Source organism: Xyrauchen texanus, chromosome 12 (assembly GCF_025860055.1).
Source record: "Xyrauchen texanus isolate HMW12.3.18 chromosome 12, RBS_HiC_50CHRs, whole genome shotgun sequence".
Classification (NCBI taxonomy): Eukaryota; Metazoa; Chordata; class Actinopteri; order Cypriniformes; family Catostomidae; genus Xyrauchen; species Xyrauchen texanus.
Window position 1 is genome coordinate 33,009,953 of NC_068287.1, and position 16,855 is coordinate 33,026,807.

The window sequence follows — 16,855 nt, forward strand, 5'->3', positions numbered from 1 at the left end:
TAAGTCTCAGAGGTGGGAATATATAGTATATTTTTCAATATTCTAGTATGTTTCTTATATATCAAAATACTTATATGAGTTTCCTGGCCTTTGTGTGACCCAGGAGAGAGCATATGAGGTTACTAAAAGTGTTGATGCTGCAGAGGCCACAAAGAGCACCCAGCTGTAACAAAATAATGAGACTAAGGACCTTGAAGATAGACTAAAGCCAAGTTTCTACCAGTAAAAAGATATCAAAAGGCTCTGTGAGATAATGGTGGCAAATAGTATCCATTGGTTACAAAAATAACAAAGGGGCACAGAAATGAGGTAATGCCAGATAACAAACTGTATAGAAGAGGAGGTTTTGGACTAAGACAGTCAGAACGGACAGTTTGTTTGTTGGTGTTCAATAAACTACAATTCATCGTGATATTCCACGACATAGAATGCACTAATGGTCTTAATTATTAATTTAGCATGTACACAAAGTTTATGACATTCACTGACTGGGTTCATTATAACCGATTTGAATAATATCTGTGAGTTTAAAAGGTGTAGTAAGCTTAGATGTAACTATATTTACAATTTCAGAAAACAATTCCAGAAATCGAATTTTCATTCAAATATATGAATGATCGGAATCAGAATCAGAATCACAATCAGCTTTATTGCCAGGTATGCTTGCACATACAAGGAATTTGTCTTGATGACAGGAGCTTCCAGTGCACAGCAATACAAAAACGGCAGCAAGACATAGATAATAAATAAAAAAATTTAAAAAGAATAATAAAAATAAATAATTATACATATACGTACATACACTCAGACACACCTAAATAAATACCCACATACACACACGTATAGTACAAAACGATCACAAATCTATTATATAAAGAACAAAAATACAGAATATTATGTACAGTGCAATGTATGTAATGCAGAAGTGGATATGTTAGATAATATAAATAGACTTAAACTGTGTATTGCACATACTTATTGCTCAATGGGGCGGCTTTAACTGAACGATGAAGGTAATCAAACATATTACGCCCGCCATAACCGACCTTTGTTCAATTAAATATAAACACTTTTAGTTGGGTTTTTCTGGGCCAGGCAGGTCTTCATTTTTGCAAAGTCACAAAAGTACTACACCAATATATCAAGAAAATATTCAAAGTTTTCTTTTTTTACAAATGTTCAAGTAATGTGCATTAAATGTACACAAGTTGTCTCATCTTTCTTAATATATAACTTTCAAGACACTGTGTGAGATCAACATACTGTTCTCAACATTAAAGTGATAGTTCTCTCAAAATAATCCAAATTCTGTTGTCATTTATTACACTTGTGCCATTTCACATCCATGTGTCTTTCAAGGAATACAAAATAGGATGCTTGGCAGAATGTTAGCCTCAGTCACCATTTCCTTTCCTTGCAGCTTTTATCCATACATTGAAAGTGAATTGTGACATTCTGTGAAACACTTCTTTCCCCCACAGAAGAAAGTTATACTGGTTTGGGACTAGATGAGGGTAAATAAATGACCAAATGTTCATTTGTGGGTGAACGATTCCTTTAAGACTTTGATTTGTTGTCAGTTTTTCCACATTTTTATAAAACAACTTTTTAAATGTTCCACCTACAGGAAATTGAAACTAATGCAAAATTGCATGAAGTGTCAATGTAAATATTGTTAACTTGGTATTGACAGAAAATTTAAAGAAAATAAATAAAAAAACAAAAAATTAAATAAATGAATACTTATGTTATACTATTAAATATTGAGTTCTGTAAACTATTTTTTTTAAATGTCGTAACTGTGACAAAAAAAAAAAAGACAATAAATTCTAAATTTTATTAAAAAGAAAAAAACTTTATTAACAGCATTCATTATCCATAAAAAAAATTATCATTAGAATACACTTTTATACAGACCACATTAAAGTTTTCTAAATTAAATAAATAATGGAACAGTCAAATATAAGAGCAGCAATTTCATATAACAAGTTCCTTGCTTGTAATTTGTACAGTAATGATAAAAAAGGGTCTTTCACTCACAGTCATGTTCCTGCATAACCAGGTACTTATGATAAATCATTCCAATTTCATCTGTAAAAAAGTGAGTTCTGACAGACAAGTACCACTTTTTATAGTCCATAAATTCAGTTAATCCACCTCTTCAATAGTGGGCCCCTGGGAACCGGCCCCTGCACTGGCACGGGCCTGAGCTCCACAGCCTCCAGCTGGCATCCCTCCCTGGTAGAGCTTTGTAATGATTGGGTTGCAGACTTTCTCCAGTTCTTTTAGCTGATGTTCGTACTCCTCTTTATCAGCCAACTGGTTGTTCTCTAGCCAGTTAATGGCCTGATTGCATTGTTCAATACATTTCTTCTTGTCATCTTCGCTGATCTTGCCTTTCAGGTTCTCGTCTTCCACGCTGTTCTTCATGTTGAAGGCGTAAGACTCCAGGGAGTTCTTGGCAGCAATCTTCTCTCTCTGCAGATCATCTTCTCCTTTGTACTTGTCTGCTTCCTGCACCATTCTCTCAATCTCCTCCTTGCTCAGTCTGCCCTTGTCATTGGTGATGGTGATCTTGTTCTCTTTGCCGGTGCTTTTGTCCACCGCTGACACATTCAGGATTCCATTGGCATCAATGTCAAAGGTCACTTCAATCTGGGGGACTCCACGAGGTGCCGGTGGAATTCCCGTGAGCTCGAATTTTCCAAGCAGGTTGTTGTCTTTTGTCATGGCTCTCTCTCCCTCATACACCTGGATCAGGACACCGGGCTGGTTGTCGGAGTAGGTGGTGAATGTCTGTGTCTGTTTGGTGGGGATGGTTGTGTTGCGTTTAATCAGGGCAGTCATGACTCCACCAGCTGTCTCGATGCCCAGGGATAGTGGAGCCACATCCAGCAGCAACAGATCCTGGACATTTCCGGAAGTGTCACCCATGAGGATGGCGGCTTGGACTGCAGCACCATAAGCCACTGCCTCATCTGGGTTGATGCTCTTGTTCAATTCTCTCCCATTGAAGAAATCCTGCAGAAGTTTCTGGATCTTAGGGATTCTTGTTGATCCACCGACCAGAACAATGTCATGAATCTGAGACTTGTCCATCTTGGCATCTCTCAGGGCTTTCTCCACAGGCTCAAGTGTTCCCCTGAAGAGGTCCGAGCACATTTCTTCGGCGTGCTCTGGTGATGGATGTGTAGAAGTCAATGCCCTCATACAGGGAGTCGATCTCAATGCTTGCCTGAGAGCTGGAGGAGAGTGTTCTCTTGGCTCTCTCACAAGCGTGCACGCAGCCTCCTCAGGGCCCTCTTGTTCTGACTGATGTCCTTCTTGTGTTTCCTCTTGAACTCATCAACAAAGTGATTCACCATGCGGTTGTCAAAGTCTTCCCCACCCAGGTGAGTATCTCCAGCTGTGGCCTTCACCTCAAAGATGCCATCTTCAATGGTCAAGATGGAGACATCAAAGGTTCCTCCACCCAAGTCAAAGATCAGGACGTTGCGCTCTGAAGCTTTGCCTTTATCAAGTCCATAGGCAATGGCTGCAGCTGTGGGCTCATTGATAATTCTGAGGACATTCAGACCAGCAATCACTCCAGCATCTTTAGTTGCTTGCCTCTGGGAGTCATTGAAATACGCAGGAACTGTGATAACTGCATTTGTCACTTTCTGTCCCAGGTAAGCCTCTGCAATCTCCTTCATCTTCACAAGTACCATAGAGGAGATTTCCTCAGGATAGAAAGACTTGGTCTCTCCTTTGTACTCAACTTTGGCCTTTGGCTTTCCACCATCACTGATGACTTGGAAGGACCAGTGCTTCATGTCAGACTGGACGACTGGATCATCAAACTTCCTGCCGATCAGCCTCTTCAGCATCAAATACGGTGTTGTTAGGGTTCATGGCCACCTGGTTTTTGCTGCATCTCCAATGAGCCTTTCTGTGTCTGTGAATGCAACATAGCTGGGTGTTGTTCTGTTTCCCTGGTCATTGGCGATGATCTCCACTTTTCCATGCTGAAACACCCCCACGCAGGAGTAGGTGGTGCCCAGATCAATTCCAATAGCAACTCCTTTTGCAGATGACATGTTTGATTTCTTTTTATTGTCTACCTATATTCAACAACAACAAAAAAGGAAAATCAATACAATGTATAAAACGCAAATTCCACAATATTGTCACTTTATAACTGTCTGCTACCTCAATAACTGCTATGTGCATAGAACACTATCTCATAGTATGTTATGTTTACGTTTTAGAAACTGTCATCTTTTTGCACTACTGAGTACTGGTCGGCGCTGCACTGTGTCTATTGTCCTGTTCATTGTCAGTAATTTGTTGTACTGTCCTGTACTTTGCACATGTTTGCACGTGCACTTTATATAGGTATTTTATTTCGTTGTGTTGTCTCATGTGGTCCTGTGTTGGTCCTTTGTTGGTGGAGGAACGTTGTCTCGTTTTGCTGTGCTGTACTAACTGTATATGGTTGAAACGACAATAAAAACCACTTGACACATTAATATGAATAATGAGATTAACTTTATAAGGCCTGTATGTTTCAGATCACTTACATCAATGTCCAGGCATATAATAGTACTATTAGTAGTACATTTCACTCTATATTTTTGTTTTATACATGCAAACAACAAATTTCCTGCTCGTTATTGATTTACTGTACGACCCTTTGTCATAATCATCCAAACTCAGCGGGTAAAAATAATAGAGGGAGATAAAATATTTTTCTTCTTACCTTGTCTGAAATTGATCCCTTCTTTCAGTGTTCGTTAATGGCTCGTTGCCTAAAACTCTTCACTAACTCGATCTGTTCCGATTCATACCGACATAGCAGCATCTCACTCGTGTTTTATATTCTCAGGCTTCTGCTCGTGAAGTTTCTCGAAAGCTCCCGCGAGTTGGACCAATCAAACGCGGCACAGTCGAGCGGTTACTCCCTCAAGGCGGAACAACTCATCTCTTATCTCACTTCTAGCTTTTCTGGCGTTTCTGCATGTGGTACAAGTGACGAGATCAGAAGAAGTCCGTGAAATAGAGAGCAATCCTTAAACATTCAGAATATTTCTCGTGAACGCTGAATAGTTGCGACGATGGCATTTATCATGTGTGTTCTCTGTAATACCTCTAATGCTTCCTGTGTTTTTATGCTACACAGAAATGCATTTTGAAATAAAAGGAGCACTACCCAGTTAATTATCCTCATGCTTATGCCTTCTCTTGTTTCTAAGTTGTGTGGTTTAATTATGTTCTATATTTAGGTTAAGTTTAACATAGTTAATTAATAACATTTAGTTTTTGTATGCCAAGTAAAATCTACGTTGAATAATACAGTGTTCTTAATAATCAAGAAATAATCTAAGAACGACACAAAAAGTGAAAACAAACAAACATGTTCCTAGTTAATGGCAAACGCATTTATTCCATGTCATTGATAGTGCTGAATAAAAATGTGTTTTGCTGGAATATGATAGTTCATTTGAGTAAACCTCTTGATTTCTTTTATTATTATTATTATTATTATTATTTCTGTTGTTTATTTATGTTGTACATGTCTGTCAGAATGAGCAGGTCGTTGAATTACAATTAAAGTTAAAGATGCTTCTGGAACATTTGAGAAGTTTTCGTCACATGTTTTCATTCTGCGCCATTTTCAACAGAGGGCGCTGTTACGTGCATTATATTAAGTGCGCTTTTTACAGGTGAAACTCGAAAAATTAGAATATCGTGCAAAAGTTCATTAATTTCAGTAATTCAACTTAAAAGGTGAAACTAATATATTATAAAGACTCATTACAAGCAAAGTAAGATATTTCAAGCCTTTATTTGATATAATTTTGATGATTATGGCTTACAGCTTATGAAAACCCCAAATTCAGAATCTCAGAAAATTTGAATATTGTGAAAAGGTTCAGTATTGTAGGCTCAAAGTGTCACACTCTAATCAGCTAAACACCTGCAAAGGGTTCCTGAGCCTTTAAATGGTCTCTCAGTCTGGTTCAGTTGAATTCACAATCATGGGGAAGACTGCTGACCTGACAGTTGTGCAGAAAACCATCATTGACACCCTCCACAAGGAGGGAAAGCCTCAAAAGGTAATTGCAAAGAAGTTGATGTTCTCAAGTGCTGTATCAAAGCACATTAATAGAAAGTTAAGTAGAAGGGAAAAGTGTGGAAGAAAAAGGTGCACAAGCAGCAGGGATGACCGTAGCCTGGAGAGGATTGTCAGGAAAAGGCCATTCAAATGTGTGGGGAGCTTCACAAGGAGTGGACTGAGGCTGGAGTTAATGCATCAAGAGCCACCACACACAGACGGGTCCTGGACATGGGCTTCAAATGTCAAACGTCTTACCTGGGCTAAAGAAAAAAAGAACTGGTCTGTTGCTCAGTGGTCTAAAGTCCTCTTTTCTGATGAGAGCAAATTTTCCATCTCATTTGGAAACCAAGGTCCCAGAGTCTGGAGGAAGAATGGAGAGGCACACAATCCAAGATGCTTGAAGTCCAGTGTGAAGTTTCCACAGTCTGTGTTGGTTTGGGGAGCCATGTCATCGGCTGGTGTTGGTCCACTGTGCTTTATTAAGTCCAGAGTCAACGCAGCCGCTCTACCGGACATTTTAGAGCACTTCATGCTTCCTTCAGCAGACAAGCTTTATGGAGATGCTGACTTCATTTTCCAGCAGGACTTGGCACCTGCCCACACTGCCAAAAGTACCAAAACCTGGTTCAATGACCATGGTATTACTGTGCTTGATTGGCCAGCAAACTCGCTTGACCTGAATCCCATAGAGAATCTATGGGGCATTGCCAAGAGAAAGACGAGAGCCATGAGACCAAACAATGTAGAAGAGCTGAAGGCCGCTATTGAAGCATCTTGGTCTTCCATAACACCTCAGCAGTGCCACAGGCTGATAGCATCCATGCCACGCCGCATTGAGGCAGTAAATAATGCAAAAGGGGCCCAAACCAAGAACTGAGTACATATGCATGATTATACTTTTAGAGGGCTGACAATTCTGTATTTAAAATCCTTTTTTTTATTGATTTCATGTAATATTCTAATTTTCTGAGATTCTGAATTTGGGGTTTTCATAAGCTGTAAGCCATAATCATCAAAATTATATCAAATAAAGGCTTGAAATATCTTACTTTGCTTGTAATGAGTCTATATAATATATTAGTTTCACCTTTTAAGTTGAATTACTGAAATTAATGAACTTTTGCACTATATTCTAATTTTTCGAGTTTCACCTGTATTTCTCTCGAGCCGAGATCACTGGAAAAAAACTGCACACATTGACACCGTCTTATGTCTTATGCTAAAGATTTTACTAATGCATAATTTAAATAAACTTATCTGTAGATATAGTATATTTTTCAATATTCTAGTATGTTTCTTATATATCAAAATACTTATATGAGTTTCCTGGCCTTTGTGTGACCCAGGAGAGAGCATATGAGGTTACTAAAAGTGTTGATGCTGCAGAGGCCACAAAGAGCACCCAGCTGTAACAAAATAATGAGACTAAGGACCTTGAAGATAGACTAAAGCCAAGTTTCTACCAGTAAAAAGATATCAAAAGGCTCTGTGAGATAATGGTGGCAAATAGTATCCATTGGTTACAAAAATAACAAAGGGGCACAGAAATGAGGTAATGCCAGATAACAAACTGTATAGAAGAGGAGGTTTTGGACTAAGACAGTCAGAACGGACAGCTGGCCGGTCTCATGTTTGTTGGTGTTCAATAAACTACAATTTTGGCATCTGGAACTCAAGACTCTGAGAGTTTTCTTACAACTTAGAGAGATTCATCGTGATATTCCACGACATAGAATGCACTAAGGGTCTTAATTATTAATTTAGCATGTACACAAAGTTTATGACATTCACTGACTGGGTTCATTAAAACCGATTTGAATAATATCTGTGAGTTTAAAAGGTGTAGTAAGCTTAGATGTAACTATATTTACAATTTCAGAAAACAATTCCAGAAATCGAATTTTCATTCAAATATATGAATGATCGGAATCAGAATCAGAATCACAATCAGCTTTATTGCCAGGTATGCTTGCACATACAAGGAATTTGTCTTGATGACAGGAGCTTCCAGTGCACAGCAATACAAAAACGGCAGCAAGACATAGATAATAAATAAAAATTTTTAAAAAGAATAATAAAAATAAATAATTATACATATACGTACATACACTCAGACACACCTAAATAAATACCCACATACACACACGTATAGTGCAAAACGAACACAAATCTATTATATAAAGAACAAAAATACAGAATATTATGTACAGTGCAATGTATGTAATGCAGAAGTGGATATGTTAGATAATATAAATAGACTTAAACTGTGTATTGCACATACTTATTGCTCAATGGGGCTGCTTTAACTGAACGATGAAGGTAATCAAACATATTACGCCCGCCATAACCGACCTTTGTTCAATTAAATATAAACACTTTTAGTTGGGTTTTTTCTGGGCCAGGCAGGTCTTCATTTTTGCAAAGTCACAAAAGTACTACACCAATATATCAAGAAAATATTCAAAGTTTTCTTTTTTACAAATGTTCAAGTAATGTGCATTAAATGTACACAAGTTGTCTCATCTTTCTTAATATATAACTTTCAAGACACTGTGTGAGATCAACATACTGTTCTCAACATTAAAGTGATAGTTCTCTCAAAATAATCCAAATTCTGTTGTCATTTATTACACTTGTGCCATTTCACATCCATGTGTCTTTCTTTCAAGGAATACAAAATAGGATGCTTGGCAGAATGTTAGCCTCAGTCACCATTTCCTTTCCTTGCAGCTTTTATCCATACATTGAATGTGAATTGTGACTGAGTTTACCATTCTGTGAAACACTTTTTTCCCCCACAGAAGAAAGTTATACGGGTTTGGGACTAGATCATGGTAAATAAATGACCAAATGTTAATTTTTGGGTGAACGATTCCTTTAAGACTTTGATTTGTTGTCAGTTTTTCCACATTTTTATAAAACAACTTTTTAAATGTTCCACCTACAGGAAATTGAAACTAATGCAAAATTGTATGAAGTGTCAATGTAAATATTGTTAACTTGGTATTGACAGAAAATTTTAAGAAAATAAATAAAAAAAACAAAAAATTAAATAAATGAATACTTATGTTATACTATTAAATATTGAGTTCTGTAAACTATTTTTTTTAAATGTCGTAACTGTGACAAAAAAAAAGACAATAAATTCTAAATTTTATTAAAAAGAAAAAAACTTTATTAACAGCATTCATTATCCATAAAAAAAATTATCATTAGAATACACTTTTATACAGATCACATTAAAGTTTTCTAAATTAAATAAATAATGGAACAGTAAAATATAAGAGCAGCAATTTCATATAACAAGTTCCTTGCTTGTAATTTGTACAGTAATGATAAAAAAGGGTCTTTCACTCACAGTCATGTTCCTGCATAACCAGGTACTTATGATAAATCATTCCAATTTCATCTGTAAAAAAGTGAGTTCTGACAGACAAGTACCACTTTTTATAGTCCATAAATTCAGTTAATCCACCTCTTCAATAGTGGGCCCCTGGGAACCGGCCCCTGCACTGGCACGGGCCTGAGCTCCACAGCCTCCAGCTGGCATCCCTCCCTGGTAGAGCTTTGTAATGATTGGGTTGCAGACTTTCTCCAGTTCTTTTAGCTGATGTTCGTACTCCTCCTTATCAGCCAACTGGTTGTTCTCTAGCCAGTTAATGGCCTGATTACATTGTTCAATACATTTCTTCTTGTCATCTTCGCTGATCTTGCCTTTCAGGTTCTCGTCTTCCACGCTGTTCTTCATGTTGAAGGCGTAAGACTCCAGGGAGTTCTTGGCAGCAATCTTCTCTCTCTGCAGATCATCTTCTCCTTTGTACTTGTCTGCTTCCTGCACCATTCTCTCAATCTCCTCCTTGCTCAGTCTGCCCTTGTCATTGGTGATGGTGATCTTGTTCTCTTTGCCGGTGCTTTTGTCCACCGCTGACACATTCAGGATTCCATTGGCATCAATGTCAAAGGTCACTTCAATCTGGGGACTCCACGAGGTGCCGGTGGAATTCCCGTGAGCTCGAATTTTCCAAGCAGGTTGTTGTCTTTTGTCATGGCTCTCTCTCCCTCATACACCTGGATCAGGACACCAGGCTGGTTGTCGGAGTAGGTGGTGAATGTCTGTGTCTGTTTGGTGGGGATGGTTGTGTTGCGTTTAATCAGGGCAGTCATGACTCCACCAGCTGTCTCGATGCCCAGGGATAGTGGAGCCACATCCAGCAGCAACAGATCCTGGACATTTCCGGAAGTGTCACCCATGAGGATGGCGGCTTGGACTGCAGCACCATAAGCCACTGCCTCATCTGGGTTGATGCTCTTGTTCAATTCTCTCCCATTGAAGAAATCCTGCAGAAGTTTCTGGATCTTAGGGATTCTTGTTGATCCACCGACCAGAACAATGTCATGAATCTGAGACTTGTCCATCTTGGCATCTCTCAGGGCTTTCTCCACAGGCTCAAGTGTTCCCCTGAAGAGGTCCGAGCACATTTCTTCGAAGCGTGCTCTGGTGATGGATGTGTAGAAGTCAATGCCCTCATACAGGGAGTCGATCTCAATGCTTGCCTGAGAGCTGGAGGAGAGTGTTCTCTTGGCTCTCTCACAAGCGGTACGCAGCCTCCTCAGGGCCCTCTTGTTCTGACTGATGTCCTTCTTGTGTTTTCTCTTGAACTCATCAACAAAGTGATTCACCATGCGGTTGTCAAAGTCTTCCCCACCCAGGTGAGTATCTCCAGCTGTGGCCTTCACCTCAAAGATGCCATCTTCAATGGTCAAGATGGAGACATCAAAGGTTCCTCCACCCAAGTCAAAGATCAGGACGTTGCGCTCTGAAGCTTTGCCTTTATCAAGTCCATAGGCAATGGCTGCAGCTGTGGGCTCATTGATAATTCTGAGGACATTCAGACCAGCAATCACTCCAGCATCTTTAGTTGCTTGCCTCTGGGAGTCATTGAAATACGCAGGAACTGTGATAACTGCATTTGTCACTTTCTGTCCCAGGTAAGCCTCTGCAATCTCCTTCATCTTCACAAGTACCATAGAGGAGATTTCCTCAGGATAGAAAGACTTGGTCTCTCCTTTGTACTCAACTTTGGCCTTTGGCTTTCCACCATCACTGATGACTTGGAAGGACCAGTGCTTCATGTCAGACTGGACGACTGGATCATCAAACTTCCTGCCGATCAGCCTCTTCAGCATCAAATACGGTGTTGTTAGGGTTCATGGCCACCTGGTTTTTGCTGCATCTCCAATGAGCCTTTCTGTGTCTGTGAATGCAACATAGCTGGGTGTTGTTCTGTTTCCCTGGTCATTGGCTGATGATCTCCACTTTTCCATGCTGAAACACCCCCACGCAGGAGTAGGTGGTGCCCAGATCAATTCCAATAGCAACTCCTTTTGCAGATGACATGTTTGATTTCTTTTTATTGTCTACCTATATTCAACAACAACAAAAAGGAAAATCAATACAATGTATAAAACGCAAATTCCACAATATTGTCACTTTATAACTGTCTGCTACCTCAATAACTGCTATGTGCATAGAACACTATCTCATAGTATGTTATGTTTACGTTTTAGAAACTGTCATCTGTTTGCACTACTGAGTACTGGTCGGCGCTGCACTGTGTCTATTGTCCTGTTCATTGTCAGTAATTTGTTGTACTGTCCTGTACTTTGCACATGTTTGCACGTGCACTTTATATAGGTATTTTATTTCGTTGTGTTGTCTCATGTGGTCCTGTGTTGGTCCTTTGTTGGTGGAGGAACGTTGTCTCGTTTTGCTGTGCTGTACTAACTGTATATGGTTGAAACGACAATAAAAACCACTTGATACATTAATATGAATAATGAGATTAACTTTATAAGGCCTGTATGTTTCAGATCACTTACATCAATGTCGAGGCATATAATAGTACTATTAGTAGTACATTTCACTCTATATTTTTGTTTTATACATGCAAACAACAAATTTCCTGCTCGTTATTGATTTACTGTACGACCCTTTGTCATAATCATCCAAACTCAGCGGGTAAAAATAATAGAGGGAGATAAAAAATTTTTCTTCTTACCTTGTCTGAAATTGATCCCTCTTTCAGTGTTCGTTAATGGCTCGTTGCCTAAAACTCTTCACTAACTCGATCTGTTCCGATTCATACCGACATAGCAGCACCTCACTCGTGTTTTATATTCTCAGGCTTCTGCTCGTGAAGTTTCTCGAAAGCTCCCGCGAGTTGGACCAATCAAACGCGGCACAGTCGAGCGGTTACTCCCTCAAGGCGGGACAACTCATCTCTTATCTCACTTCTAGCTTTTTCTGCATGTGGTACAAATGACGAGATCAGAAGAAGTCCGTGAAATAGAGAGCAATCCTTAAACATTCAGAATATTTCTCGTGAACGCTGAATAGTTGCGACGATGGCATTTATCATGTGTGTTCTCTGTAATACCTCTAATGCTTCCTGTGTTTTTATGCTACACAGAAATGCATTTTGAAATAAAAGGAGCACTACCCAGTTAATTATCCTCATGCTTATGCCTTCTCTTGTTTCTAAGGTGTGTGGTTTAATTATGTTCTATATTTAGGCTAAGTTTAACATAGTTAATTACATAATAACATTTAGTTTTTGTATGCTAAGTAAAATCTACGTTGAATAATACAGTGTTCTTAATAATCAAGAAATAATCTAAGAACGACACAAAAAGTGAAAACAAACAAACATGTTCCTAGTTAATGGCAAACGCATTTATTCCATGTCATTGATAGTGCTGAATAAAAATGTGTTTTGCTGGAATATGATAGTTCATTTGAGTAAACCTCTTGATTTCTTTATTATTATTATTATTATTTCGTTGTTTATTTATGTTGTACATGTCTGTCAGAATGAGCAGGTCGTTGAATTACAATTCAAGTTAAAGATGCTTCTGGAACATTTGAGAAGTTTTCGTCACATGTTTTCATTCTGCGCCATTTTCAACAGAGGGCGCTGTTACGTGCATTATATTAAGTGCGCTTTTTACAGGTGAAACTCGAAAAATTAGAATATCGTGCAAAAGTTCATTAATTTCAGTAATTCAACTTAAAAGGTGAAACTAATATATTATAAAGACTCATTACAAGCAAAGTAAGATATTTCAAGCCTTTATTTGATATAATTTTGATGATTATGGCTTACAGCTTATGAAAACCCCAAATTCAGAATCTCAGAAAATTTGAATATTGTGAAAAGGTTCAGTATTGTAGGCTCAAAGTGTCACACTCTAATCAGCTAAACACCTGCAAAGGGTTCCTGAGCCTTTAAATGGTCTCTCAGTCTGGTTCAGTTGAATTCACAATCATGGGGAAGACTGCTGACCTGACAGTTGTGCAGAAAACCATCATTGACACCCTCCACAAGGAGGGAAAGCCTCAAAAGGTAATTGCAAAAGAAGTTGGATGTTCTCAAAGTGCTGTATCAAAGCACATTAATAGAAAGTTAAGTAGAAGGGAAAAGTGTGGAAGAAAAAGGTGCACAAGCAGCAGGGATGACCGTAGCCTGGAGAGGATTGTCAGGAAAAGGCCATTCAAATGTGTGGGGAGCTTCACAAGGAGTGGACTGAGGCTGGAGTTAATGCATCAAGAGCCACCACACACAGACGGGTCCTGGACATGGGCTTCAAATGTCAAACGTCTTACCTGGGCTAAAGAAAAAAAGAACTGGTCTGTTGCTCAGTGGTCTAAAGTCCTCTTTTCTGATGAGAGCAAATTTTGCATCTCATTTGGAAACCAAGGTCCCAGAGTCTGGAGGAAGAATGGAGAGGCACACAATCCAAGATGCTTGATGTCCAGTGTGAAGTTTCCACAGTCTGTGTTGGTTTGGGGAGCCATGTCATCGGCTGGTGTTGGTCCACTGTGCTTTATTAAGTCCAGAGTCAATGCAGCCGTCTACCGGGACATTTTAGAGCACTTCATGCTTCCTTCAGCAGACAAGCTTTATGGAGATGCTGACTTCATTTTCCAGCAGGACTTGGCACCTGCCCACACTGCCAAAAGTACCAAAACCTGGTTCAATGACCATGGTATTACTGTGCTTGATTGGCCAGCAAACTCGCCTGACCTGAACCCCATAGAGAATCTATGGGGCATTGCTAAGAGAAAGACGAGAGACATGAGACCAAACAATGTAGAAGAGCTGAAGGCCGCTATTGAAGCATCTTGGTCTTCCATAACACCTCAGCAGTGCCACAGGCTGATAGCATCCATGCCACGCCGCATTGAGGCAGTAAATAATGCAAAAGGGGCCCAAACCAAGAACTGAGTACATATGCATGATTATACTTTTAGAGGGCCGACATTTCTGTATTTAGAATCCTTTTTTTTTATTGATTTCATGTAATATTCTAATTTTCTGAGATTCTGAATTTGGGGTTCTCTTACGAGAGGTTCTCTCGTATTGCGTAAGCTAGCTTACGCTACGGGAAAGATTCATCTTTTCTGAGATATTGAAGCCAAAAAATTATCCTTAATTTTTGTATCCATTGTCAACGCAGTGCGGCAGCTGCAGACCTTGAGCGGGCTAGCTAGCGAGCTCATAGGTTGCTCTGTGGCAACTGCTGCAGCCTATAGACGAGCTTGGGCGAACTCGCATCCAATGAGAGGCGTCCAGCGCTCACTGCATCAAAGCCCGCCAAAATGGGCGTGACTAGAGTGCATATAAGCGTAGTTCGTAGGCTGGAACCCTGATTTTCATCTCTTCAGCGAAGCTCTCCGCATCGCTGACCTGGAAGCCGCGTCGCCGTTCGAGGGGCATCTAGCAAGCGTGGACAGCGCTAGAAGAAGCCGGCCGTCTCAGCCACCTTCAGCCATCCTGCGAGCTACGCCATCCGACGACGTATCCTTTTATTCAGCAAGCTAGTTCTCACAAACTATTCACAAAAGAGTACGAGCGTCTTTTTCAAGATGCCTCGCTCCACTTGCGCCTCATGTCAGGCCCTTCTCAGCACAGGAGACCGCCACATCATCTGCGCTCTCTGCCTGGGACTGGGGCACGCAGAGCTCGCCCTCACTGAGGGCGGATGCGATTTCTGTGAGGAGCTACCGATGTCGACCCTGCGGGCTCGACTCGAAGCGGTCAAAGCAGAAACCGCCGCGCCGCCTTACCCTCAGCCGCGCAGGAAGAAGCGCCGCTCACAAAGGCTGCCGGAAACTGTGGTTGAAGCGACTGCCTCGCCGGAGCCTCTCCCTCGAGCATCGTTTTCACCCTCCCCGCCCCCCCGGGACGCGCAGTTGCCGCCGAGCGGCCGCACTGCTGCCATCTCGGATGACGAGCCGGAGGATAAGGGCCGCTGTTCCATCATGGCTTCGGACAGCGAGGAGTGGACAGGCTCCCAAGCCTCCTCCTCGGCCCAGGAATCCAGCAGGACCCGCGCCGGGTCGAAGGGAGTTAACACGCCTCCTCACACAGGCCGTCGACCGCCTCGGGCTCGAGTGGTCACCGCCCTCTGAGCAGGCACCCAACAGACTCGACGGCTGCTTTCTTCAAAGCCATCGCCGCTCTACACCCGCGGCCCGGGCCGCTCCCTTCCTGCCGGAATTACATACGGAGCTTGCAAAGTCGTGGAACGCTCCTTTTTCAGCCAGGACCCGTTCACACGTCTCCACCTCTCTCGCGTCGGTGGACGGCGCCACTGAGAGAGGCTACTCCTCCATCCCCCCGGTCGAGGACTCGGTAGCAGCACGCCTTTGTCCGCCCTCCGCGAGATGGCGTTCCAAGCCTGTGCTCCCGTCTAAGGCCTGCAGAGCGACTTCCGCCAAGCCGCATCTGCTCTGCACTCAATGGCCGTTTTACAGATCCTACAAGCAGACCTTCTTCGGGAGTGGGATGAGAAAGGCAGGCACCCAGAGGCTGTTACTGATCTACGAAGCACGACAGACCTCGCCCTTCGCGCTACCAAAGCTGCAGCCCAAGCTCTAGGGAAGTGCATGGCCTCGCTGACTGTGACCGAGAGACACTTATGGCTAACACTAGCCGACATGGGAGAAGCAGAGCGCTCCACGTTCCTCAACGCACCGCTCTCTCCGACCGGTCTCTTCGGCTCCGCGGTGAGTGGCATTGTTGACCGCTTCTCAGAAGTCCAGAAAGCCACCCAAGCCATGAACCTCTTCCTGCGGCGTCGCGCTAGCTCCTCTGCAGGCCGCTCACGTGATCAGCCTCCTGCACGAGCCTCTTCACAGCGCCCAGTTCAACAATCTCAGACTTCTCAGCGGCGACAGGGCGGCCGCCCTCGATCAGCGCTCAGACAGCCGCCGCAGACCGCCGCCCCAGCGGGCCTCGATCTAAGGTAGCGCTGAAACCCGAGCAGCCGAAGTCTTCCTAACTGTGTTGAACAAGCGACGGCTCAGTCCGCCGCGGCGGACCACCGTCAAAGCTTTGCCCCCTGTCAGTCCCCTTCTCTCAGGCTACTACAGTGGTGAATTTAGCAGCCAACAAGCCGGTGACACTGCCCGCTTGCCTGCACTCAAACGCCGTTTTCACGGCGACCCAAATAAATCTTGTAAAGAGCAAACATGTCTTATGTGTAGAAAAAGTGCCCACAACCCAGTGTTCGCCCCTACACACAAGCATAACACATCCCGTGCCCCTATCAGAGCACGCTCTCATAAAGCGGTTACGAACCGCTCGAGCGTCAGAGTCAATGAAGGCGCCCACAAATGCGTGCGCGCGCCCATTCTCTGTCCGCTCTGTCACACGACCAGCCCTATGTGTAGAAAATGTGCCCACAATCCAG

At 41.9% G+C, this 16,855-nt stretch overlaps 5 pseudogenes; all 5 read right to left on the reverse strand.

Annotated features, from left to right (window-relative positions):
• LOC127653470 (heat shock 70 kDa protein-like) overlaps positions 1-16,855 on the reverse strand; it is an 81,681-nt pseudogene that overhangs the window by 22,681 nt on the left and 42,145 nt on the right.
• The window catches only part of LOC127653474 (heat shock 70 kDa protein-like), a 57,173-nt pseudogene continuing 42,226 nt past the window's right edge, over positions 1,909-16,855 (reverse strand).
• On the reverse strand, positions 2,114-4,869 carry LOC127653471 (heat shock 70 kDa protein-like; annotated as a pseudogene).
• The window catches only part of LOC127653478 (heat shock 70 kDa protein-like), a 55,202-nt pseudogene continuing 47,692 nt past the window's right edge, over positions 9,346-16,855 (reverse strand).
• LOC127653469 (heat shock 70 kDa protein-like) lies at positions 9,532-11,513 on the reverse strand (annotated as a pseudogene).